Source organism: Lichenostomus cassidix, chromosome 4, assembly GCF_008360975.1.
Source record: "Lichenostomus cassidix isolate B80296 chromosome 4, HeHo_3.0, whole genome shotgun sequence".
NCBI classification, from domain to species: domain Eukaryota; kingdom Metazoa; phylum Chordata; class Aves; order Passeriformes; family Meliphagidae; genus Lichenostomus; species Lichenostomus cassidix.
The window spans coordinates 69,981,249-70,006,196 of NC_139484.1; positions in this window are offsets into that span (position 1 = coordinate 69,981,249).

Consider the following 24,948-nt stretch of genomic DNA (forward strand, 5'->3'; position numbering starts at 1 on the left):
AGAGATCTGCACCTGCCCTGGTTCCCCTCACAAGGAAGTTGTAGAACAGGATGAAGTCTCCCCTCAGTCTCCTTTTCTCCAGGCTGGACAGACCAAGTGACCTCAGCTGCTCCTCATACACCTTGCCCTCCAGAACCTTCACCATCCTTGTGGCTTTCCTTTGTACAATCTCTACAAGCTTTATGTCTTTTTAATGCTGTGACACCCCAAATTGCACACAATATTTGAGCTGAGGCTGCCCCAGGTCAGAGCAGAGCAGGACAATCCCCTCCCTTGCCCAGCTGGAAATGCTGTGCCTGATGCCCCCAGGACAGGGTTGGCCCTCCTGGCTGCCAGGGCACTGCTGACTCCTGTTCAGCTTTTCAGGTCCATTATCCAGAGGCTCCCAACTGTGCCATTGCCAGCTGTGAGCTCCATACATTCTAACTCTTCTGTTTCATACAGTGCCACCCCTCTGCCTCTTCTGCCCTGCCTGTCCCTGCTGAAGAGGCTGCAACCCTCCAACAGGGTGCTCCAGTCACAGGACCCATCCCAGCAGGTTTCATTTATGCCAGTGAGAGCCTTTGCCCATCTCATCAGCTGTCTGTCCTTCTAGTTCCAGGGCCTCATACATGTTGTAGCAGGTGCTAGTCCTAGCTGTTGAATTTACAGGACACCCTTGACTAATTACCTCGCAGGGTTCTGAGTCCACCTGCTTCTCCACTACAATGAAGGCTTGAGACTCATGAGTTTGTGAGCTTGTGACATCTCTGAAAATAACCCATCTCTTGCTCATTCACTCATGTACAATGTGGCTTATTCACTTCCTCATGTAGCTCCCTCCCTGGTGACACAGCTCCCCACCCACAGCACAACCTTCTGCAAAAGAGCCCTTGGTCAGCCCCAGCCTCACAGAGAGGCACCAGTCACTGCTGGAACCTGTGACCTGGAGAGCTACACCTTCCATCAGCAGTTCTGGCTGGCTGGAGGCCTCTGACACGGCTGGGTCAGTGACTCCAGCAGCTGCAGGGCAACGAGCTCCATGGTGTGTCAATAGCACAGCTGAAGAAGCTTTCACTGCTATGCTGATAAGGCTGAAGGGATCTTTTTGTGCTCTTCTTCACCAGAAAAAACCTCTTCACATTGGTCTAACCCTCGCCCTTGGACTTGCCTCAGTCACCAATGCTGCCACTGCTGCAGCTCTGCTGCTCTGCCTGCTGAGCCAATAGATGAGCTCAACACTAGGCACTAAAATCCCTTAAAGTTTTGCCATTCAAAGAGCAGATTGAAACTGCATTAACTCCACTAGACAGCTCCACTTCTAGAATCAACTCTACCTTGTTTCTCACCACATTTTCAAGTAGGTAATCCATTTTCTACAGTTCCTGTAAAGTGTCATACACTTTCAGAGTATGTTTGAAGGGTACATACAGTTTGCAATATGCTCGTGCATCCTTTGCACTGAAAGCTGATCTGTTAATGTACTGTAGCAGTTATCATGGACTTCTTCCAGAGCACATTAATGCCAACAGAAGCTTCACAATGAACTCTGAAATCCAGATCAAAACCTGTTTTCTTACTACTACTATGTGGATGGGCACAGATGAATAATCCATTCTGACAAATATCTCCTGAACTCTTCTGATGGATGCCACATCATCTGTTTGTGCTGAGTGATACATCAAATAGCATCTAAGCAGACTTGGTGCATTGGATCTGCAGAATTCTTGCTTACAGAGAAAAAGACACTATTTATATCCCTGGGCACTCAATTTTCATTCTAAAAACATATTGGGAGACCAAAGAGTGTTATGTACAGATGAGTAAAACATTTAATAGAAAAAAATTGAAAATCTTTGGTTTCCCATCTGCATACTCTCCTTGATTTACCTGTTACCTTTATTTTAAACAGAGAGATCTAATGATGAAAACCATACTTTTAATTGTGTACCACTCTAATAACATATCATGCAAAAAAAAGGATTTTTAAAATTATTTTTAGTAATAACAAATAGACTCTAACTGCTTAACACACCACAGATTGATTCCAGGTCTGTTTCTAGAAACTCATGCAAAATGAAATGCTAAAAAGATTTCATTCTCACTAATCCCAGTATCATTAACAGTGAATATTATTCAAAAATCCCCTTTGTATGTTTACCAAAGCCCTAAAGGTTTGTGTGGTTTTTAATCCATGGCATTCACCACCAGCAGGAAGAAAAACACCAGAGATAGAAAAAAAGATGTTCTCATGGGAGGTTAGTATTCATACATTTAATATCTGGAATCTAGAATTATTGCTCTTTGATTGGCCTTCCATAAGAGTCAAAGCAAGTATCAGCTTATCCCTGTAACATTTATGACATTTTTCTGACACTAATTGATACAGACTGAGAGAAAACTGATCAGTACAATCTGACCCCTCTTAGTCTGTCTAAACCTCATCTGTAACTTTCTAAAGTTAATGGAAAGGTGCCTGGTGACTTCAGCAAGTTGTAGGTTGAATCTGATTAGAATACTTACCCCTGAACAAGCAAAAAAGGGAAAGCATGGGGAAACAGTATTATTTTATGCTGCATTTTAATAATTCTTCCCTCTCAAAAAAGCTTTCACCTCTGTCTGGACTTACCATTAGTGTCAAGGAATAGAAACCAGACCAGAAGCACACCAAGTATGCTCCAAGACATTTACTACTTAAAAAGGAAGGTGCACAAAATGAAAAAAGTATAAAACCAAAAGTGAAGCAGTCCTTTTAGTAAATGGTGTAATAAAGATTGTTGGGTTGCATTTGTCCCATAACCAATACCTTAATGTCTCTGGTCATGCCTGGATTTGGGAGGTGCTGTGACATTTGGCAGTGCAGATTAGGATTCAGGCTTCGTCACAGTATTTTGGTATTGTCAGAATCACTAGAGTGCAGAATGCATAACTTGCATTGTCTGTGGAAGAAGAGATGGTGCATATTCTAGCACAGGGGGGAAAGGCCATCTTTAGCTGATCCACTGTAAAACCTACAGGCGCAAAGCAAACTGCCCCCAGCTTCCAGACAGATTGGAAAGAGGACAGTGAGTTTAAAGCCTTGATGGTAGGTCTTAAGGAGATTTTATCGCCTTTTGAAGGTAAATTTTATTACAAGAAAAGAGAGAAAAGCATCAAATATGAAGGCTGAATCTTTCAAGGTGATCTAGAAAAATTAGACGTCCAGGTCTCATTAAACTTTCTTAGTGCTCTCAGGGATTTGAAGATGTGAAGAGTTTTTTTTCCCAGAGAGTCCTTAGCCCATTTTGCAAGCTGGGACCTTGAGAAGTCAGAGTTCCTCCATCCTATGGCTGCTTGCAGGGTCTATTTTCTTCTTTAATCTTAGCTGTCCTGAACTGGTGTTGATTGGACAAATATGACATAGAATCAAATATATTCAGGTTATAATCTCAGAAAGATTCTTAATTTTATACTTTGCAGAGGCTGGAAACATTTATTGTAAGGTAACCTTGAGCTGTAAACATATTTCTGTCATAGTTAAACAATTTTTAAATATCTAGATTTTAGTATAAAATCAAATCTGTTGACATTCAACATGTCAAGGATAAGTCTCTATGCACAAACACTTCTAAAATGTTTTGGAATTAACTTTGTTCATGGCAGATTGAACTATAAAAAACATGACAAAGGCATCAAGCTGATGTAAACTCATTATCTATGAATAATGTAAAACAAATGTGCCAAATCTGTACTTCTGGGTGGCAAGGCTGGCGCACAGATGTAGTAGTAATGATAATGGAATTATTTTCCAAGGTTCAAGCTAACTTAATAAGTCCGAAAAAGGAAGATTACATGTGGATGATTTTGTATTGAAAGAGCTGGAAGGAAAATCTCAATATTTACATCCAAGATGCTAAATTCTGGGCCAAGAGTGGTTTTAAGCAGAGCTCCAATTCAGTCTTTCTCAGAATCAAGGATAAACACAGGATTGCTTGATGTATTCAAGCATGGAGAAATGCAAGGAGGCTGAAGCTGCTTTGATAAAGGTGCCCTGTGCCAATGTATTGGCCACCCCTCTCAATAACAAAAGCAGTATGTGTCTCAATAATAACAGAAGTGCAAAAGACATGGCAGAAAGTTTTTGCTAGCTTTTTGACATTATGGGAAACTGATTATTTCATTTCACTTATCAATAATTTGATTAACATACATGTATCGTGCTTTGAAACTCTATTTTTGCAGTGAACTGTGGTTGCTAGAAAGGTCTGATACAGACCACAGAACTGCGAAATAAAACTGGGTGGATCTAGACAGTCTGTGAATGAGAGCATTAAAATTCAAATGGCATTTTCCTGGGAGCAACAGAGGGTTCAGACAGAGTTTATTTTCTGAATGTCTAAGCTTCTTTAAGATGGCTTAACTGCTAATGTTAAAAGTGGTGACTGAAGGCAGTTAGGCTCAGCTGGTGTCACACAGCAATGTATAAAACAATTACTTACAGCTATGCTTTAGTTTAGATGGTTGAACCAAATAATTTATACTGCAATATCCTCAATGCTGCATAATCATTATGGACAAGCAATTTTCAAAGTGCTCTGAAAGTTGGCATCTTGCAGAGATGCACCAAAACCTCATGGTTCAGTCCTGTCTGAAATAGTGAGACTATCAAGACTGCCCTGAACTGAGTAATCAGTGACTCTCTAGGAAACAGAACTGCCCATTTGGTGATTTCTTTATTTTGCTGCATTTAACAGGTTAATAGCATAAATCAGAAATCTAATTTGATTTTGAAGGATTAAAAAATATTTGCCAATTTTGATTGCATATTAATATCTTCTTAGTTTTGGGAACACTTTATCCCCAATTTTTTATCTACTAAGAGTTTACCAATATCATAAACCCAATGTTTGTTCAACCTTCAGTCAGCACTGCCTTAGAGGATTATAAAGCTGAATAAACCAAGCTGTTATGCCTTTCATTATTATAGCTTTGAACACAATGAGCTTGTTCCTGCTGAAAAAAAAGGGTGGACAGTTCTTAGAAAGATTAAGCAGAGTTTGGATTAGGCATTTAGTTTGCAGATGGTACTAAAGTATTGATATAAAATATTAAATTTATCCACACAATCAAAAGAAGAAAACATAAAATTTATGGTTTCATGTCTGGAAACAGATCGACAAGCTCCAGTTATTTGAAAACAGCTTTTACAACTTCCTAAGCCAAACAGACTTGATTAACAGAACAAACAGAGAGAGAGATGTGGCTGCAAACATCAAAAAGAAGTTGTTGCAAGGACTTGCTCTGCAGTCAGGGAGGAGCAGTGGGTCTGCTGCAAGTGATCCCACAGTGCAGCGTGGTGTTTGATGCTTCCTAATACTGAGAATTTAAGAGTATGCTGCTCCTTAAATGCACAAATAGTGAACTGAGTGAAAAGTCTGAGTAGGGTTGAAATATTTCAACATGGCCACTATGAGGCCAGTAATTACTACTTCTTCAGCTGGAATGATAGTAGACTTTTGCAATTGTGAAACTAGTAAAAGATACTCTTTATCTAACCATCCATTACACATTTAGGAAGGTAAATGATGTATATAAAAATACATACATATAAAATTTGAGTGATATTATGACAGCACTGAAATTGAACTTAAGATTTATAGTTGCTAATGCAAAGCCCTCTCCTCCTAAGTGAAAGGCATGCTTTTCATTGCCATGCTGTTAACAGAGACATCAACCCCCAAACACGATCTGTCTATCATTTTGGAAGGGTAGTGTATGATACTCAATAGTTCAAGATTATTCTTCATTCTAAGATCCATAAAACTTGAGTTCCTAAGTACACTGTCACTTGCAAAAATGTTTTGGACCAGATCCAAAATGCTTTCTTAGACGAATACTCCAAGATGACCTTTGTCTGTGTGTTTAGAGTCTCAGAGTAAGTGTGAGTTTTCTTCAACACAAACCACTTAGAGACTTTTTATGTGTAATTTCCCAAGAAATTTTCTGGGTTTTCTATTTTTTTTTTGGTGGCAAAAAAAACCTGCTTCATTTTGCTAACTTTTATGATAGAGTATTAAGGAATTTAAACAAGCTACACAGTTGAGGAATCCATTATTAAAATACGCAAGATAAGAGTGGCATGTTCCATAATATATCCTCATTATAATATGTTAGGTGATCAAAAAGTCTAATATTTTCCTTGGAACACTTCTGGTATTATGTACTTTGCAACTCTGATAAGGTTCTTTAGCTATTGTACACACTGAAAACTTGAAAAAAATCACCTCTGAGTTGATTTTGCAGCTAGGAAGAGAAAGGAAGTAATAATTTTTACTGTACCTTCATTTTTGTATTGAAATTATGTTCTTCTGTATCTTAGATTGCTGATCAGGACTAAAATAAAATTGCTTATTTCTTGTGGTTGGGGTTTTTTGGTTGGTTTGGGGTTTTTTGTTGTTTGTTGGGAATTTTTCAGGAACAAAAAACACAAAGACTATCTCCTCGTCCCTAAAAGTGTACAAAATAAATATAATGGAATAAATCCATATGATAACAATCACGTGCACTATAGAGCTGTTAATAGTGGATTTGTGCATATAAACAGTTTCTTAATCTTAATTTAAAAGACTTAATTATTTTCTTTTAAAAGAAAAATAAAAGTGAAAAGTGATAATATTTAATTAAAAAACAGGAAAATATTTAATTTATTTTATTGAAGAAAAAGAAAACTTCTAAAGATTAAAGAGGTCTAATATTTTTCAAGATTTTTGCAGTTGCTTTCCACTTTTTAATAAGCATACACGCACTCGGTCAGTTAAAATAAAAGTAAGAGGCACGGTTCAGGGGAGGAAGTCTCAGTTTGTAAACAAGGAAAAGTAAAGCAATGAAAAGAGCTGAGTAGTGACACGTAGCTTTGGCGAGAGGTGGAGAATTGTTTGCAGCAGAGGAAAGAGCAGGAGGTCACCGAGCAGAGCAGGGTCTGTCCTGCCTGCCGGGTGTGGTGGCACCGGCAGTGACTTCCTTGGCACAGCTCACATAGCAGCCTGGGGAGGTGGCTGTGGTGGCAGTGACAGCAGGGACTGAGGGACTGAACCTGCCACCAGAACAAAGAGATGCCAACGAAAGGGCTGGCGAGAAGATTAGGTAGCTGGAGCTGCACAAAGAGGAATTTTATCCTCTTTAGCATTGGTTGTCCTGGTTGCATCCATCTAGCCACAGCCAGCACTCCTGCTGTTATCTCTGCCTGGCATTTCAGCAAAGGGAAAGAAAGGGAGCAGAGGTTGCACACAAATTGCAGCCTCCATATTTCCTCTGGGTAATAGTTCTGTTTCTGACAGGATGGATGATCTTTTTAAACACAGTATACGCTAGCATCCGAATACACTATTTATTTCCTCAGCATCATATGGGCTGCCTTGTGATATTTCCTTGAGAATAAATACAGACTGCAACCATCTGTGTCTGGACTCTTCTCCCATGTCTTCCCACAGTTATTTCTTCTATGAGTTATTTTCGTTTTTCTTTTCTTTGTAGGTTCAAGTGTATTAATATAGAAGCTTTAAAATTCCAGTTGGAAACTGTGTCTTTTTAAAACATGTTTAATCCAATTTGCTCTTAATCATGTGGAATTTTAGTCCCACTTTCTGACAGTTGATACTTGAATGCTTATATTCTGGCTGATGGGTTGTAATTATTCCCCCCTTTCTACTGTGTAAAGATGTTATCACAGTACCTGCATTGCCTAAACATGCTGGGTGACATAATACAGATAAGAAATGTACAGATTCAGTTTTTAAAAATATGCAATAAAAAGAAGGAAACAAATTTTTTAAAAGATCAATAATGCAAATTCCTAACATGATCTTTGATTTATTTAAGAGAGGATCTTTGTTATGCACCAGTTCCTGACGACAGTTCTCACCAATTCCTATAAAGGTCATCAACTTCTGGAGAAAGTTTTGCCCAACATTTCAGAGCATTCTGGATAGTACTTTGTGCTGACAGATGAGCAGTTACAGAGAAAAGCTATTAATTCCATCATAGGGGTTTTTTTGATTTGATCTTCTGATGAAGTTTGTAGGGAAGGTTGCTGTCAGATTGGTATGAGGAACTTCAGGTTTATGGTTTCATCAGAATTTGCATTAGTCAATGGACCCTTCTGACCCACACAATGTAAATTATTAACTACTAGCTTAAATATTTGAGAGCTAATTATGTAGCATATCTTCCAGTTAATTTCCGCAATAATCACTTTTCACACACTAATTCTCTCTTCTACACACAGAGAAACAACTGAACAAACCTAGTTTAAACAAAGAGTGTCTCCTGTAGGCTGGAAAAAAAGGGATTTTTATTTGTAGTGATTGTTATTATCTTTATGGTATGAAGCATAAAGGATTCACTAGATAGTACTGTACATGTGAAGGCAAAACCAGCAATCAAATATTCAAGCTAGAAGGAAGTGAAGGTTCAGATCTGGTTCTGGAATATCCCACTCCAAGTCAATGGACTTAAAAATGATGAACTTGAACCTGGTTGTACCAGGGTCTAGAAATGTTGACTTTATCCCAATAACTTTTTGCAGTGGTATTGAGTGACATAGTGTTAGCCTTTTTTTATTTCACACTTTTGATAACTTGGGAAAAGGTGACAGTAATGGTGGTGTGATTTGACCCAGGTTCGTCTTCAGGACTCTTCATAGAGGAATTTACAAGAAGAGTTAATGCCTTACAAAATGGTGCTGCAATATCTTTTTGGTGTTAAAGGACCATTTTGACCCACATATATCCTACAAATATAGGCGGTAGTTGATATATAATGAATGTAAGTTTTCTTCTGTGTTAATGCTCTCTCAAACAGGAGTGAGAGATTTCCTCCATCCAACATCCTTCTGTATATTAAACTCATGTAAAGGAGCATCATTTTTTGTGTGTTATACTTGAACATGAATTTTGTGGACTTACTTCAGCAGGAAGTCTAGTAAGTACTTTTGCAATATACATAGTAAAGTGTGATGCAGTAGTCTTCACATTTGGTAAATCCTTTGTATGTACAAATGAGGTGGATGAAGGAATTTAAAAGCATAAACTTTTGTGTAAACTGTATCATCCACAACCTTATTGGAAAATAAGTGGAAATAAATTGGATAGATTTCATACAGTGCACTAAATTCTATATTTTGACATTATAAAATGTTTGAATTGGGAGGAGAGCTTTTCAGAATTGCTTTTTATAAAAGGTATTAAAAACGTACCATAGAAGGGAAAAATTACTGACACACAATTTTCTGTGGATAAATTCAGAAATAAAATCTAGCAGAATCTTGTATCACAAAACAATTTCATCCTCACCATCTTCCCGTAATTGCTTGTTATATACTTACCCTTCAATCTTAAAGAGTTATTCACACTATTTTTTCCAGGAAGGCTTGGTAATTGTCCTTTATATTTCGCACAGTATAAGTGCTACAGCCCCGAAGTAGCAATTTTACAGCTTTTACTTTCTGTATCTCTTCTGCTAGTTCATAAGTGTTATTAACATTTGATATTCTTTTTCTTCTTTTTAAGAAAGTGAAACCTTTATATAGGCTCACCTTGACTCAGTACTACTTACGATTTTGAATTATGTGGTTCTTCATTTTTATGATGAGAGGACAAAAGCCACCTCTACATGAAACTATTGAATTTTAGTTTAAAGTTCTGGAGAGGTGTCTCTTTTTAGTTAAAAATAAGGCTTCCTGACAGGAAGCCCTTTTATAAGAACATCTCGACTTTCCTCTTCCTTCTATATGTTTAGACAACACATCAGTCAGCCTGAAAGGCTGCATGTAGACATCTGATGTGCTCAGTCATCAGCTGTCACTAGAGCAGCTCTGCCCAGATTTTGGGTGGATCAGGGGCTCTTCCTGTGCTTGTGCTGTAGGGTACCCAGCTCACTGCTGCTGCTGATCCTGGTGCTCTCACTGTTCAAAGCAACCACTTTATTGTGAGTCAAGCTGCCTGGGGAAAAGGGTCATATCCTCCTTTGTGTCTACACATTGTCCATTACTGTCCACTGTACTCTGCAATAGTAATAATTTCAGTTAAACATTAATTAGGAAATCAAGGCTAGTAAAATTCCTGGAGGGAGAAAAGACTTTTGTACTTGTTTATTAACTATCCACACAGAAACTGAACAATCATTATATCATTGAAATCTTTTCATACAGTGTTGTGTGTATTTACAGACATTGTCTAAAAAAGGAAAGTGACCACTAGCTAATATTTGTAATAGTTTGCATCCATCCTTTGCATTTTTTCCAGATCTAATTATAAATTTAAAAAGAAATTTCAACAGAAAAAGTACTCAAGCCCTCAGAAGTTGCAAAAAACTCCCACCAATGCCTTTATTTAAGAATTGTGTTGTCAAGTATTGGCATATGTAAATATCTTCAAAAATATCTTGTTGAATATTTTATGTGCCAGTTTTATGTCCCTGTGATAGACAATTTGTATGTATTTGCAAATATGAGCTGAACTATCATCTATACCTTTGTTTTATTGTGATTTTTTTTCATAGTCTGGTGGTTAGATCATCCAACAGGAAACTACAGATCTAAGTTAAAATCTACTCTTTTTCTAATTTAGAACAGGTATAAGATCTGAGTTCACTTCTCAGACAGTTGTTATTGTAAAGCTTTATGAGTTGACCTTCAGATCTCAGCTGATGTAAATTCTCCCTGAATGAAGTGTTTCTTGAGATAAAATGAGTGTGTAAATATGACTAATTGAGAGTCTGGCCATTCAGAGAAAAGGTGTAATTATTTGGTTAAAAATCCCATTATATTTTTAGAAGTATTTTTGACACTGCTGTACTTGGAAGCATCTTGCCTCAAAATATATGTAACAATTATTTGATCACCTTTCTGTGACCCCTAAGTGGGGAGAAATGAAAGACAGGCCTTTCCACATTTCTGCAGGACAATCCTCAAAAATGATACTTTCATGTCTCTCCAAGATAAAATAGATGATTTCTGGCATTTATGAACTAATTTTTTTGCAGAACCAAATGATTTTGTAGTGAAGGAAATACAGATTAATTTTTTTGTTCATTGAGTGACAACCACTTAACAAGCTCATAAATTTCCTAAATTCAAATGCAGAAAGGACACAACTGAACTGAGTAGACACATCCAGAGCTGGTGTCCTAGCATCCATTTTATGCTAATTGCCATGTCAATATTTTGTGTTGGTCGGAATTTTTGAGATCATTGACTAAAATTTAGACTGAAACGGAAGAAATGTTTTATTGGACAAGAATCCTAATTATGTGATAAAAAGACTCAAAGTATCCCCCTTGGAGTGCTGAGACTCAGTTCCTGCTTCAGTCAACTTGTGAAGACCCAAGTAATCCACTGAAAATAAGTATCACTCCAATACTCTGTTAAATTTTTGTGCAAGGCTTCCATGCTAGAATATTCTGCAAAGTTGAAGACATCTCCATTTTATAACTTTACTGCTCAAATTTAGTGGAAGTGTGTACCTGGCTTTCTTTTACGGCAGTAACCATGTCTGCCCTGAGTTTAACAAATAAAAAGGCCAAGAACTAGTAACCAGTGTTTTCCTCAGACAACATCAGACTGCTTTTACAAGTGGATAAATCTTGCTTTGGCATGGCTGAGGTGCCTCTTTTAGCAAAGTGTATTGCTGACAGCAAAGAGCAAGATTTTACAGCCTGAAGCCAGGGGGAGTTCTGCCTTTGACCACAGTCAGGAGCACATCAGAGCCCAGGTTACATTCCCTCCCGTAAGACACTGCCAGATCTGAGATACAGCCCTTGTTTGGGAATCTTTCAGCACAAATCTTCTTTTGCTTTAACAAAATCAGAAATCTTTGACTCAGAATGTCTTAAACAATAGCTCACACACTGAGGACTGGTTAGGCATGTGGGTTCACTTCCTGGCTTCCAGCTAAACTTTGTTTCAAAAATTACATTACAAACCAGCAATGACATTATAGATCCAGTACATTTGTACAGCATCTTTGAGTAAATGGAGACATATGTAAAGAATGATTATGTATTTATGAACCAGAGAGGAGGTTGTGTTGCAGTTGAGATTAAAACAGATATGACTCATAAAAACCTACCAGCCAGGGCTGCATTGTAAATTTCTGTGAAACCTGGTTATATTGTATAATCCTAATCCACTCTACCGGGCACATACAGACTATATAATAAACCTTCAATTTCTCAGCATGATACTTCAATATGATACTTGGGAATTACTCTTTTTTAAAAACCCTTTTGAAGGAAAACATCTTTTTAACTAGGGAGTATATACTTATATTCCTTTCTTCTCTTTTTAAAGTATTTCTTTGTAAAATTCTGTTGATGACAATCAGAGAACTCCCATTTTTTTGTGATGTTCTGTTCCCTTTCTGTGTTTATGTTGATAGGACTTTGGCATGCAAAGTGCTGCACACTGAAAATATGGCAAATACAATTGATGAAGCACTAATTTTCATGCATTTGTCAGCAATTCAAACTCATTTATGCAGTGAAGAGGTTTTCAACACAGCTTTCTATTAAAGGGGAGAGGAAAAGGTAGTTCACTGTGCTCATCAGAAACCACATCTTTCATCTAGGGCTTTCAAAGCAGCAGCTTTCAAAATTCAAAGAATTAAGCTTTCTCACCATCTTTAGAGTTAGTTAAGTATCATGTGGGTGAACTGACCATTTCATTTCAGCACTTCTGTGTCAAGCATGCACAAAAGGGAGCTGATCCTGCAGAGAGGTGAGCAGTGCTCCCTGGGATGCTGGGAGCTTGGTCAGCCCTGGGTCAACCCTGCAGACAAATGTGGCTTATGAAGCTGGCGACTGCAATCACAGCACTGCACATCATCTCCTGCACTTCCAATCGCCAGAGTCAGGCTCCCAGTGCCTGCTCTGCTCACAAGGATGTTCTGCTGCTCCCACTGTGCCTCACACACCTGCGTGTGCCTTACCTGCTCTTTGACTGTTTTTCTCTCGTCTTAAAATGTAGGCAAAATTTCTCCCTGTACCATTAAGACGTGAACAATGTTACAATATTAAGTATTTTTCCCTGCAAATACATGCATGTATATACATTAATATGCATATGTAGTCAGATTTGCTGTTTGCTGTGAAAAGGTATTCAATACCATATTTTAGAAAAACCTTTTGGCTTTGACTGGGGAAAGCATGCTGAGTCTTGCCAGATGTGTAGTTAGTCAGAGTAATTAAATCAGCTGGGCTTGCAGCTGGTGTGGGGGAGAATATTACTTGGTTTATTCTCAAGAAAAATGAAATTATAAAAGACAATCACATTTTTATATTGAGGAATTTAGCCAAAATTCAAGACCATATAGTTAAACAAGAGGAGAAAAAAAATGTATTTATCAGGACTGTAAAAACCTGTTTTCCTTTGCAGCTTTCTCCCAGGAAAGTTTATTTTTCTATAATTGCCACCTCCTTTTCAGATACTGCTCATCTCTGGAATTCCCCCACAGTTTTCCTCAAGGTCATTTTCCAGTGCTCCATCAGACTTGATTTTCTGCTGCTTCCCTCTCAGCATTGCACATGTTTGTCTTCTTTCTGAGGTGTTAGGTTTTTATCACCAATCAGTGCTTTTAGTGAGTCACCTCCAAGCCCACATATGAACCTCTGTTCTGGCAAAGGTTTTAATCCCTCAATTTCTTAGGTCCTATAAGGGAGTCTGGTTATTTTTCTATTTTTGGATGAGCATAAGCCCAAAAAAGAGCCCAAGAATAATGTTTCAGAAAAACATTACAAAAAGTAGAAGTTCAGCCCAAATTATAACACTTGAAGTAGTTAAGGTAATGTAAAATGTGACATAAACCATGAAGTAAGTAATACAGAGTGTTAGGATAAACATTTTATCTATCCTTTTTTTACAATAACTTGCAATGGTCACGGTGAAGTGATGCAGTCAGAAGTTCATACCAGTAAAACCTTTAACCCAAGCAGTACATGTACATATATTTCCTGTACAGACTTTTCACATGGAAAAGATCGGGTAAGAATTATTCACATGGCAGGAGGAGGAAGAGTACCAACGACATGTCAGTTGCAATTTCAGTGTTCATTGCAATCCGTGAAGCATCCCTGGCATAAAGCAAAATCAGACCACTGGACCAGATGTCAGGAATGGTAATGTGTGTCTTTAAGGTCGTATTTAATTTTCATTGTTTTGAAAAGAATTGGGTTTGGTTTCTGGGATTTTAGGAGGAAATAAAGAGATTTTCATTACCCAATAATAACCAGTGTGAATGTGAGAAGCATATTTAAAGGAATTCTCAGTATAGTATCACAGTTGCTGTAGTTGCCTCTACACAGCTCCCTCTGTAACAGTTAATCACTATAAACATTGTAAGAGTAAAAACCAGATCAATTTTTCAGTAGTTTCATTTAAGTTTACAAAACATGAAGCTAGTTAATATCCACCATTCCTGTTCCTGGATTTTCTAAAGAGAGGTTTTAGAAAGATTTTGTATACAATAGTTGTTCTGTTCAAAAGCTGTGTAGGATTCATACCTCAATTTACAGAGGTGGAATGTTTTAAAATTCGTAGAGAATTTAAAATATGTCTTGCCAAACAAGGAATGATTCCTTTTGCTAAACATACATGTTAGATTAAATGCCTCTCTTCATACACTGCTTATTATGTTAGACAGAATCCATTCTGCCGTAGGAGCAGACGGCTTGGTTTGACGGAATGTTCTTCGTTCCAGGGAGAGAATTGAATAGTTTGACAAAATGCATTTTGTGGATGGATTAGGCACAGGAGAGTGAATTGTGGCGTCTTGTCTAAGGAAAACACCGAAGAATTGATTTTAAAATGCTGAGTATAGAATGGATTGGAGTAGTTTAAAACATGCACATTATTGATCAATCAGATTGAGAGGCCTGACAAAAAGTAAAAAGTGCCCACAGAACTCATTGTGTCAATGGGGATGTTTTTCATCTACCTGCATCCTCAACAAATTGTATTTTCTTGTATACTTCACATGCTCTTATCAGCACAATGCCACTTTCTCCCAATTCCTTTTACCTCTGACAATAAAAACGGTTTGGTGAAATTCCTTTCTGTGACAGATTTCACAGGCAGTGCATAGCTCAGCTGCTCCTGTTTGGTACATGCTTTTCTGGCCTAGAGAAGGATCACAGAGAGGGTTTGGGAATTTGGCTACAAATCCATCTGCTGCAGATTCATCCATCGACCTGGGAGATTAACATACAGGTAGAAACCCAGCAAGGCCAGTGTTTTGTGCTCAAATGCCTGATGCAGGGGAGCAGTGGAATTCATATCCCTAAACCACCTGATGTTAACTGGAAACTTAGTAATGGTGTTCAGAAAATCCCAGATGCTGAGAGAAGAGGAAAGTTAGCTAGAGCAGAATGAGAGCACTTGGAGGCTGAGCCATAGCACAGAGCTGTGTTCATTGCTGCTCAGGATGACTTTCCAGCACTCATGCCTGCGTCAGGCTGGCCCTTTCCCCTCTGGGAAATGGCACTCTAGCAGCTCAGCTCTTTAACATTTAGCTGTAGGAAAATTTGGTTCACATGCACAGCATGTGTACCTGCTTTGTGAGTGACTGTAAGGAGCTTTGCTCTTCTTCTCCAGAGAAAAACTAGTCATCTTTTCTGCAAGTTTTGGGGAAGTGACTATAACAAAAGCATAAAAGGGACATGGATACACACAGTTTTCCAGAAAGCCATACAAAGAACATCCAAAGGCTGAATTGGTTGTGTTTGCAAAATCTAGGCACACCTAATATAAAAGAAGAATAAATTCTCTTTCTTCTTTACTTTTACAACTTTTGCAAATACTTTTAAAAGGCAAATATCAACACTCTTACCCAGAAAAATCCAATGCCATGAAGTGATATGCAAAAAATAACTTTTTCTAATGCTAATAAATGAACATAATTGAGCCATAATCTCATATTGTATTTAACAGAGGGCCTAGTTTGGGTTAATTCGATAACTTCTAGGTGGGATATGTTCCAGATTGAGGCAGTAGCACTGTATGGGGTCTGAAGTCAGACATGACTAGATCCTTGCAGACCCACTTGAATAGTATCTACGAACCTGTTGAAAGTTTAATCTGAGAAAAGTACGTTGTTGGCATATGAAGAAGCTTTTTGGTTTTTTTCCCTCTATTTCAAAATTGTTATCATGACTGTTTTGTATCAAACACTCTCCTAAGAGTTCATAATGCTGCATAATAGGGGAAGGTTGAAGTGTTTATGAATTGTTAATGAATAGCGTTAACTGACCAAAGTTAATAAAGATTCATTAAAATTCATGAAATGGTTCATGTATATTTCATTGCAAACATAAAATGAGATACTTTTCCAAACATGCATGTTTCCTGAAACTCAAAATTAGGAATTTTCAGAAGCATTAATTAGTGGAAAGCTGAAGAAAAAGGTTATGATGAATGTACAGTTTGAGCTATTTTGAATAACCCTTCTGTATAAGTTCATAAATTATTCAGTGCAAACCACTTATGTAATATTTCTTAAAGGTAAAAGAAGCATCCTTTCAGGGTTGGTTGCCCTTTCCTTAAAGCAAAATAACTCTGCTACTTTACTGGAACTAAGTTACAGAAATAAATTGATTTTTCCCCCCAGGGCAGGCATCTGTTACTTCCTAAAGTAAAGAAATGCTCAAGGAACATATGGTTGAAGGGATTTGGCAAGGTTCTGTTTTAGAAGAAGAGATGTATATGAGATTGAAACAGGAAACAGGAAAGTATCTGATTCAGCCAATAGATTGCCAGCAGGTTTTATCTAAATTTAAGTGAATTTCTGAGTTAAGAACAATTCAGCTTCTTAATACAAAAGGAAGATTGTCCTTATCAGTTGGGTAACAAACTTTGCTTCAACTTAATTCTGCATAGTTGGCCAGGCTATGGTCCTAGTCAGCTGCTCAGTTTCATTAAATTAATGCCTTGGGGGTCAGGGTTAAGGGTTACTCTCATGGATAAACATTTCAGAAGTGCACATATCAGATCCAGAAAGGCTACTGAAATAGCATGTAAAAGCCAGTGAAAGCTGCGTAACTGGCTTAGCATTTGAAGTCCACTATTAATTCTGAAAGAAAGTCACCAAAACTAATAAAATGGGGATTTATTTTCCTTGAAAGGGGAATGTGATCAGAATTCAAAAGTGTTAATTAAAACCTTGTGCATTTTCCATAGACAGGAGCCTTTCAGTTTTAGATTATCTCCTATTACTGTTTATTTTTGAGCTCTAGGAATAAGGATGTGGATTATGTCATAGTCATGACGCCCAGACAACTTAATAGAGCCTGGGATCCGTGGGAAGACTTTTCTGGAATAGTTGCACTTGGAAAAAAAGAGTGGGTTTTGTATATTTTTCTGGAGCTGTCAAACAGGTTTCTGCTCTCATTCATTGCCTTCTTTGTGGAAAGGGTTAAGACATTTGCAATTTCAGCCCTTTTTTAGATGCATTGCCACTTGCCTTTGAATGAAAGAGAGAGGAGACAAAGAGCTCTTACTTTGGTTTTTCTAATCTGTGTCCCTTTGCAGCACAAACCTGTTCTGAAATGGAAAGTGAGATGCTAAACTTCCATGGGCATTTGCCAGGCTACTGATGAGCGATTATCAGGAAAATAATTATGAGAAAAAACTAGACTCCAATGGAATAAAGATGTTATTTCTAAACAAGTATCAGTAAGTTGTAGTCCATACTGCTTTTCTGCACCAATCTTACTGCTTAGAAGTGTCTGCACTCTTTAATAATGCAAGGAATCTTGTATTTTCAACCCAAGGCATATTTCCAACAACCTCTGAATGTTATTGCTGGAAGGGCCTCTCCCAAAATGTGCCTTTTTCCCCCATGTGGAATTGGCTGCATCATGACTTGTGCACTTGTTTTCATGCAATATTGAACATGTGAGTAGTATCTTCACTCTGCTGAGCTGCAAGGGAAGGATGCTGGCAGGCACTGGGAGTGTCCTCAGGAGGATGGGTGTGCTGCAATGAGAAGGGTCAGAATTTCCTGGCAGCTGAGAGCAAAGAAGCTCTCAGTCAAGGGAAGCTGCAAGATAGATGCGAGGCAAAGGTTTAACTTAGCAGAATAATTTTGTTGTTTTAAAAAAAAAACCCTTTTAATCAGCAGATATCAAAGGTACTCAATGGCTGTATTTTACTGAAGGCACAGAGATGTGAGCTGAAGCCAATGAAATGATGCAGAAATAACACCAGAATTAGAGCATGTGTCCCTCAAATCTCAGTTTGCACTTTATCTACTAGCCACACCACCTCTTTTTGTCTCAAAATAAGCTCAAAGAAGTGTGAGACAATAGACTGGAGTGCTTTCCTGACTTCCTGAGCTAGATCAACTGCAGCCTGGAATGATGTCAAGTTGTTTTCTTGAGAGTGGTAAGGGCATGTCCTTCTCCAGAGTCACAGTAAATATTTTCTGTCTTTTTTTTTTGGAGCACACATTTCCTTTCTTATGCTCATATCACAGATTTTTTGGCCACTGACTGTTAACAGGTTTGATGGTCATTACCATATATGTATATTTTCTTTATTTTATTAAGATTCTGTTCCAATTTGTTGATTTACCCTTGTTAAAAGGAAAGAACTCTGTCTTCTTTGCCTTATCATTCACTGTCTTTTGTTTTAGCTTTGGAGAGGTCAGTTCAAGATGATATTCTCTAAGACAGAATCACAAGACATCCTTTGCCAAATAATAGATTTGTGAATTTTATGATGTATGCATCCCACATAAGTGCTTTCTGCAACCACTTGATAGCTGGAAATCATACTTTTGATCCTTCTTAAACTTTTGAACAATATTAGACATCCACCATTCCTCTTGTGTTTCCTCTGTCTGCAATGAGATATCTGTAAGATTTGCCAAAGGCTTTCCTGCTTCCCCTGCTACTTACTTCATAATGATGGGATATTATTCTTCTAGATCTGCTGTCTTGTCATCTTTTATTACATCTAGTTGCCAGACTTTATACCATCTTGTAGTCATAAAATCTTAGTGCATTTTACTCTTCTCCTCAGAAAACTTAACTCTGGTCTCTAGTGTGTGATCTTCCTTCCTTTGTTTTCCTTTTCAGCACTAAGGCAAAGCTGCATTTACAAACACAGACATGGAGGCTTTGTTCTTCTTATGAATTCCTGACTCACTTCACCCCAACCATTTATCTCAAGATTAAGGTATTTGCAAATTAGGTAGTAACATAGCTTAAGGAAGAAATATTATTTATTTGTTTACATTTTAGAAAAAATGTGTCTAAGTTGGAGTGATGCTGTTGAAAAGACCAGTGTCTGAGTTGTCATTCAGGTGTTTTTCAATACCTCCCACATTAATCTTCTCCATAATTTACCAGGCACTGAAGTGAGACTGACAGGCCTGTTGTTTCTGGGGTCCTCCTTCTTACCCTTCTTGAGCACTGGGACAACATTTGCCAGCTTCCAGTCAGCCAGGGCCTCTCTGGATTCCCAAGACTGTTCAAAAATCATTGCGAGAGCTTTTGCGATAACATCATCCAGATCTTTGAGGATTCTTGGATGAATTCCTTCAGGCCCCATCAATTTGTTGGGATCCAGATGGATCCCACAAAATTTTAGGGCTGACTGGGAGTTGATCATTCTCACAGTCATGGTCCTCCAGCTCAGGGCACTGAGACCTCCTTAGTACATTATCCATATTGAAGTCAGAGGCAAAGAATACATTAAACACCTCTGCCTTGTCATTGTCCCTGTCTGTGAGGTGACCATCCTCATCCTGCAAAGGGCAGATGCTATTTTTACACTGCCTATGGCCATTAAGATATTTGAAAAGACTCTTTTAATTTTCCCCCCCTTGTTCTAGACAGCTCCCAGAGATCTTCTAGACAAAAAGGAAGGGACTGTAAAATGGTTTAGAAAGAAAACTTTGCCTCAGAAGGAAAGAAATAAAGGTGAGGGATGCATGAGCAAACATACCATTAAAACATTCATATTATGGATCTTCCAGGCTGCAGGACTGGGAATAAAAGGCCATCTTGCATCCTATAGGAAAGCTGACTCTGGATTAACTAAATAGCCTACAAAAAGCCAGAAGTGCTGCCAGCATCACTGCCATTACAACATCACAGCTTTTCCCTACCATTTGGAGGACTGCAGAGAACAGGAAATTTTGAGCAGGTGGTTATCCACCTTGAAGTGGATGAAGGTCAAAATGCTGATTTTCATATGAAGATGCAGATATTAAATCAGAAAGTATTAGCGCAGCCAAAATCATTCCAATCTGCTTGGCTTATTTTTCTAGTGCATCCCTAAACTTCTTTATTGACCAGGTGATCAAACATATATATTCTTGATCCCAGTACAAACTTGTCATCCTAAAACAGGATTTGCATTTACAGGCAGTTATCCATCATCCATGGCCAGAAATTAAAACCAATATTAAAAATATGCTTATATTTCTGTAATGTGCCTGAAAGTATTGGTGCAGGAAGGAAAATATTTTTATATTTATCAGAAGTTTTCAAAGTATCTATATGTCCTTGTTGGATATTTAGATTCAATGTTTTAAATTCTGTTCTTTGCACTGAAGTTCCTCTTCATCCCTTAGGTCTTACTGAAAAAAACCAAAAGGAATGAAAATTTTTAGACTGATAGGCAACTAGCAGATATTGTTGTTGAAAAGTGTTAGGCAATTCTGAGAAATAACAGATGACACGTGAACTTTTTAATGGGCTGTCTCTGTAATTAAAATAAGTCCAGATATGACCTGTAATTTCCTAAGAAATTGCTGCATTCCCTGGAAGAACATAATAATAGTGAATTTCATACCTGCCAGACCACTTCTTCTAGTGTAGATGGAAGCATCAGCAAATACAATCAAGAAACAATGCAAATGTCTTCAGGATCTATTATTTGCTTTCTAACTTTTTTCCCTGAGGAGAGAATGATTGTGGGTTTTTTTTTTTTTTTCTTTTTAGATATATGTATTTATTATATAAAGGCCATTGGAAAACTTTTTCTCCAGTTCTTTGGAAGTTTTCTTGCCATGCATCTTGCAAGGCTTGTAAGTCTGGTTGTATGATGAACACCCAATCTGCACCTTGTTAATCTTTAGCCATGTACCTTGTTTTCCATCTTCCTTCCTATTAAGTCCTCTTCATTAAACTTGATTAAACTTCCTTCTTTTTTCTCACCTTCACTCATATGAAAGTCTGAATCTCTGTAACTAATGCTTCTCTAAGCTGCTCACTAAGCCTCTTCCAATCATAAAAAAATGAGTTATATTTGAGTTTAGAAGGTTTGCTGCTGCTGAAGCCTCTGGTTTTCTCCAGATTCCTCAGCCCATATAGCTGAGTTTCATTTATAGGTGAGGGGACTGAGAAAGTCTTCAGAAACATTGCCTAAATCTTCAGAGTCATGTGAAGGTGCCACAAACCACGTTGTTCAAAATGGCCTGAGGCATAAAGAACAGGAATTGGATGTCCAATTCCAACACACTTATTAAGCAAGCAAATTCTGACTGGCTGCCATGTAACTTTCCTAGCGGTGACTCCTTGGTTGATGGGAAACTCCAAGAGTTGCCTGACTTGTTTCACTGTAGACCAATGTGTTCCTGAAACTCTGAGGAATGTGCTCTGAGCATACCTAATTGCCAGCAGTGGGTCCCTAGCCACCACCACAATGGAACTTTTTGGGCTGCTTTGTGTTTTTTTGAGGTTTCCAGTTGCCACAGAGGTACCACTCAAATGGTTCACCGAGGAAAAGATCCTTCCTCAGTCTTGGCTCTGCCCAGGGACAAAATACACACCTTTTCAGAGAGTGTTTTCCTCTGAGGCTGCTACTGGAATGTGGGAAAAGAGAGAAAAATTCCCTTGTCTTTCTGGTGGAGTTTGCAGGAAGGAATACCAGATTTGGGAGGTCAGGAAGAGACAGTGCAAGGAAAAGCTTGTTTGTGCACCAGAAGTTAGAAAATTAACTTCAGAGGAGGAAATGTGGGTTTTGTTCTCACTCACACATGTGTTTATTCATCCTGTGCAGAAAGCTCATGATGAGACAGAAATGTAAGGACTCATCTCCTAGGTAAGGACAACTACTGTGCCAGAGGTGTGAGCTCTCCCTGGGTCTTTCTGGGTTCAGTGTAGAGTGCCTAACAGTGATGCTGTTGCAGGAGGAAGAGAGGAATAATTCCACTCCTCAAACTTGTGCTGGTACTGGTTAGAGCAAGGGCTTTTGTACTTCCTGGATGAGTAGACCAATTACTAGGCAATTTAAAACACAAAGCAAGGTAGGAACTAAACTAGTGCCTTTATTTGTAAGTGCACCCTGCACTTTAAAAGAGAGAAAAAGGAAAGCTATTTTCAGTTCTTTAAAAAAAACAGCTGTTGTCTTAAAAGGCAGATTCTGACCTTTGGTTGGATGGATGCAAGCAGTCAGCCAGAAAGACACAGTAATTCAGGCTATGTATTCTGTTCTCAGTATTTATTATTTCTACTTTCCCCACATACCATATTTTAAAATCAATCTAGAATGTGCATGGAATTTAGGAAACACAGTAAGAGCCATTTGCATTTTTGATCCTATGCCTGGCGTGTCCCACTGACCTCTATAAGCAGGATATGCAATACAACATTAGGAATGTGAGGCTCACGGTGCAAACCTGCAATTATGAACCTCTGCACCTTACTGTGGGGTCAGGACTTCACCTGGGCTGTGATCTGCCTTGTGGCCAAAATCCTGTGCTTTCATGTCCTTATTGAGTACAGCCTGAAGTATTTTTTTCCAAAGGCACAAAGTAAACCAAAGGTAGAGGAGGCACCTGAACCCCTGATTTTCACTGTGGGCTGTATATGTGATGAATTTAATAGCACCACCATTTTTTGCTGAAATAATTTCTATTATGTTCTTCAAGCAAGGCATTCTATTGCATGGCTCTATTCATCAATGAGAACTGAAAGATTGTTATGAAACAAAATGCTTTGTACTGGTCACAATTTTATAGAAAGGCTAGAAATAAGACTAAAATAGGTCTGTTATTTGCCATCATTCTCATTCAACAATGTCAATAAAAAGTTGACTAAAAAAAACTCACTAAACATCCTTGATTTTTCTTGAAGGCATTGTACCATTTTGGCCTTTTTTGTAACATTCCTCTAGGACTTTCATAAGCACTGTTTTAATTTTGTTTTTACCCAATTTATCTCATACAAAAGTGAATTTTATGGCCAGCAACATAAAGAGTATCCCAAGGACTTTTATAAAGATTTTAAGCAATATTTATTTGCTCTGTAATGTAGCAGTTGGCTTTATGAAACTGTATATTTTTGTCATATAACCAATTGCTTTGTTGTAAGTGCATTCAGTAGTATAGGGCTTTCAGCTGTCAAAGTGTTTCCAAAGGCTTTTACTACAATTAAATTGATTCTGCATATTGTGTATATAATGATAATTGTAATGGCACTATTATTGGAAGGAGGTTCTTTGGGGTTGATAACTTGGAGGTAATTTTAAGACAGAAAGTGTTTGTCACTTTTATATCATTGTATTTTTATGTGAAGTAGAAACTGTAAGACTAGACCTGAAGTTTGCTTATAATGTGCTTATTTTATTGCTGGGGAAGAGGAGATTATGGTTCAAGAAATTAATCTTAGTCTCTGTAGGTGACATTTCTCATAGTTCTGCTATCAATTGCTGTTTGACAGAACCTTTTCATTCTGTTGCCAGTACAATGCAGGTTTTGTGCCACTCTGTACTTGATCACTGCACATTTGTGCAAGAGAGGAAGGACAAAGTAGGTGAAATCCTGTGGGGTTATGCTGACATGGGGAGAAACAGCAAGAGGACAAAACACTGCAACAAGGTGATAGGACTTCTTTTTTTGGGACTGTACACATGTTCTTTTTCAGAGGGGCATTTACTAAGTTGTTCTTTTATCCAAACGTCCTGTGGCAAATCAGGGAGAAGTGGAAATGTGGTGACTGGTTCTATGTGAACAAAACAAGCCCAAGGTCTTTGAAGCTCCTAAACACCCTTTTAAAATTTAGAGGAGTGTTACTGGACTACAAGAGAAAAGACCATAATGAAAGAGATGAGAAACTCAGAAGTCATGGGGGAAAAAAAAGAGAATAAGAATAGGGGTAAAACTTTCATTTCACAGGAATTTTTTTGCTATTAAATTGCTTTGCTACTAAAGAACAGCAAAGAATATTGAATAGGGAGAAACTTTTCCCATTGAAAGTAATTAATCAATGAACTGGTTAAAACTCGAGATAATATCACTTACTGAGCCATTTCATAAAATCATTACTCTTATCTATTAGGAAGAAAGCTATAACAGTTGTATTGACAAAAATTCCTTTTAGATATAATTTTTCAGAAGCTGTCTAGAATGCCAAGAAAAGAGACAGAGATATGAAAACTTTAAACCAGAGGATGTTTGCAATAGCAATGCATTACAGGGGTTATGTAGAGGTCTTCACAAGATGGTTGCACCTTTGAAACCTAACTTTTTTTGGCAGAAGGTTCTGACTTCTGGCTGAAATGAAGGCCCAGCTTGTTCAGCTCAGCCCTGATAACCTGTCAGTGTCTCATGGGAGCTGGGGATTGCATGCTTGACACCCTGACTGTTGGTCTCACTAACATCCTGACATCCTTGATCTTTTGATATTTGTTTTATGTTTATGCTTCTTTAAGCAAGGGATTATAATTTCTTATGACTAGCAAAGAAAGGCCAGAGTTTGGTTTTTCTGGCAGAGTCCTTGGCCTGGAGATGAATCCAGTTCCTCAGCAAATTGATACAGGGAAAGAACAGCTTTAAGCACAGACAAGGGAGATGGGGAGATGGTGACTGTAAGCAGAGGTGTGGGGAAATTCTGGACCCTAAAATGAGGACCCTTTCCCAAAGAGAGCAGCTCAAATAAGAGAATCTGTCTTACCTACAGGTACCTCAGCTCCCTTGGCCAAAAGTATGTGTG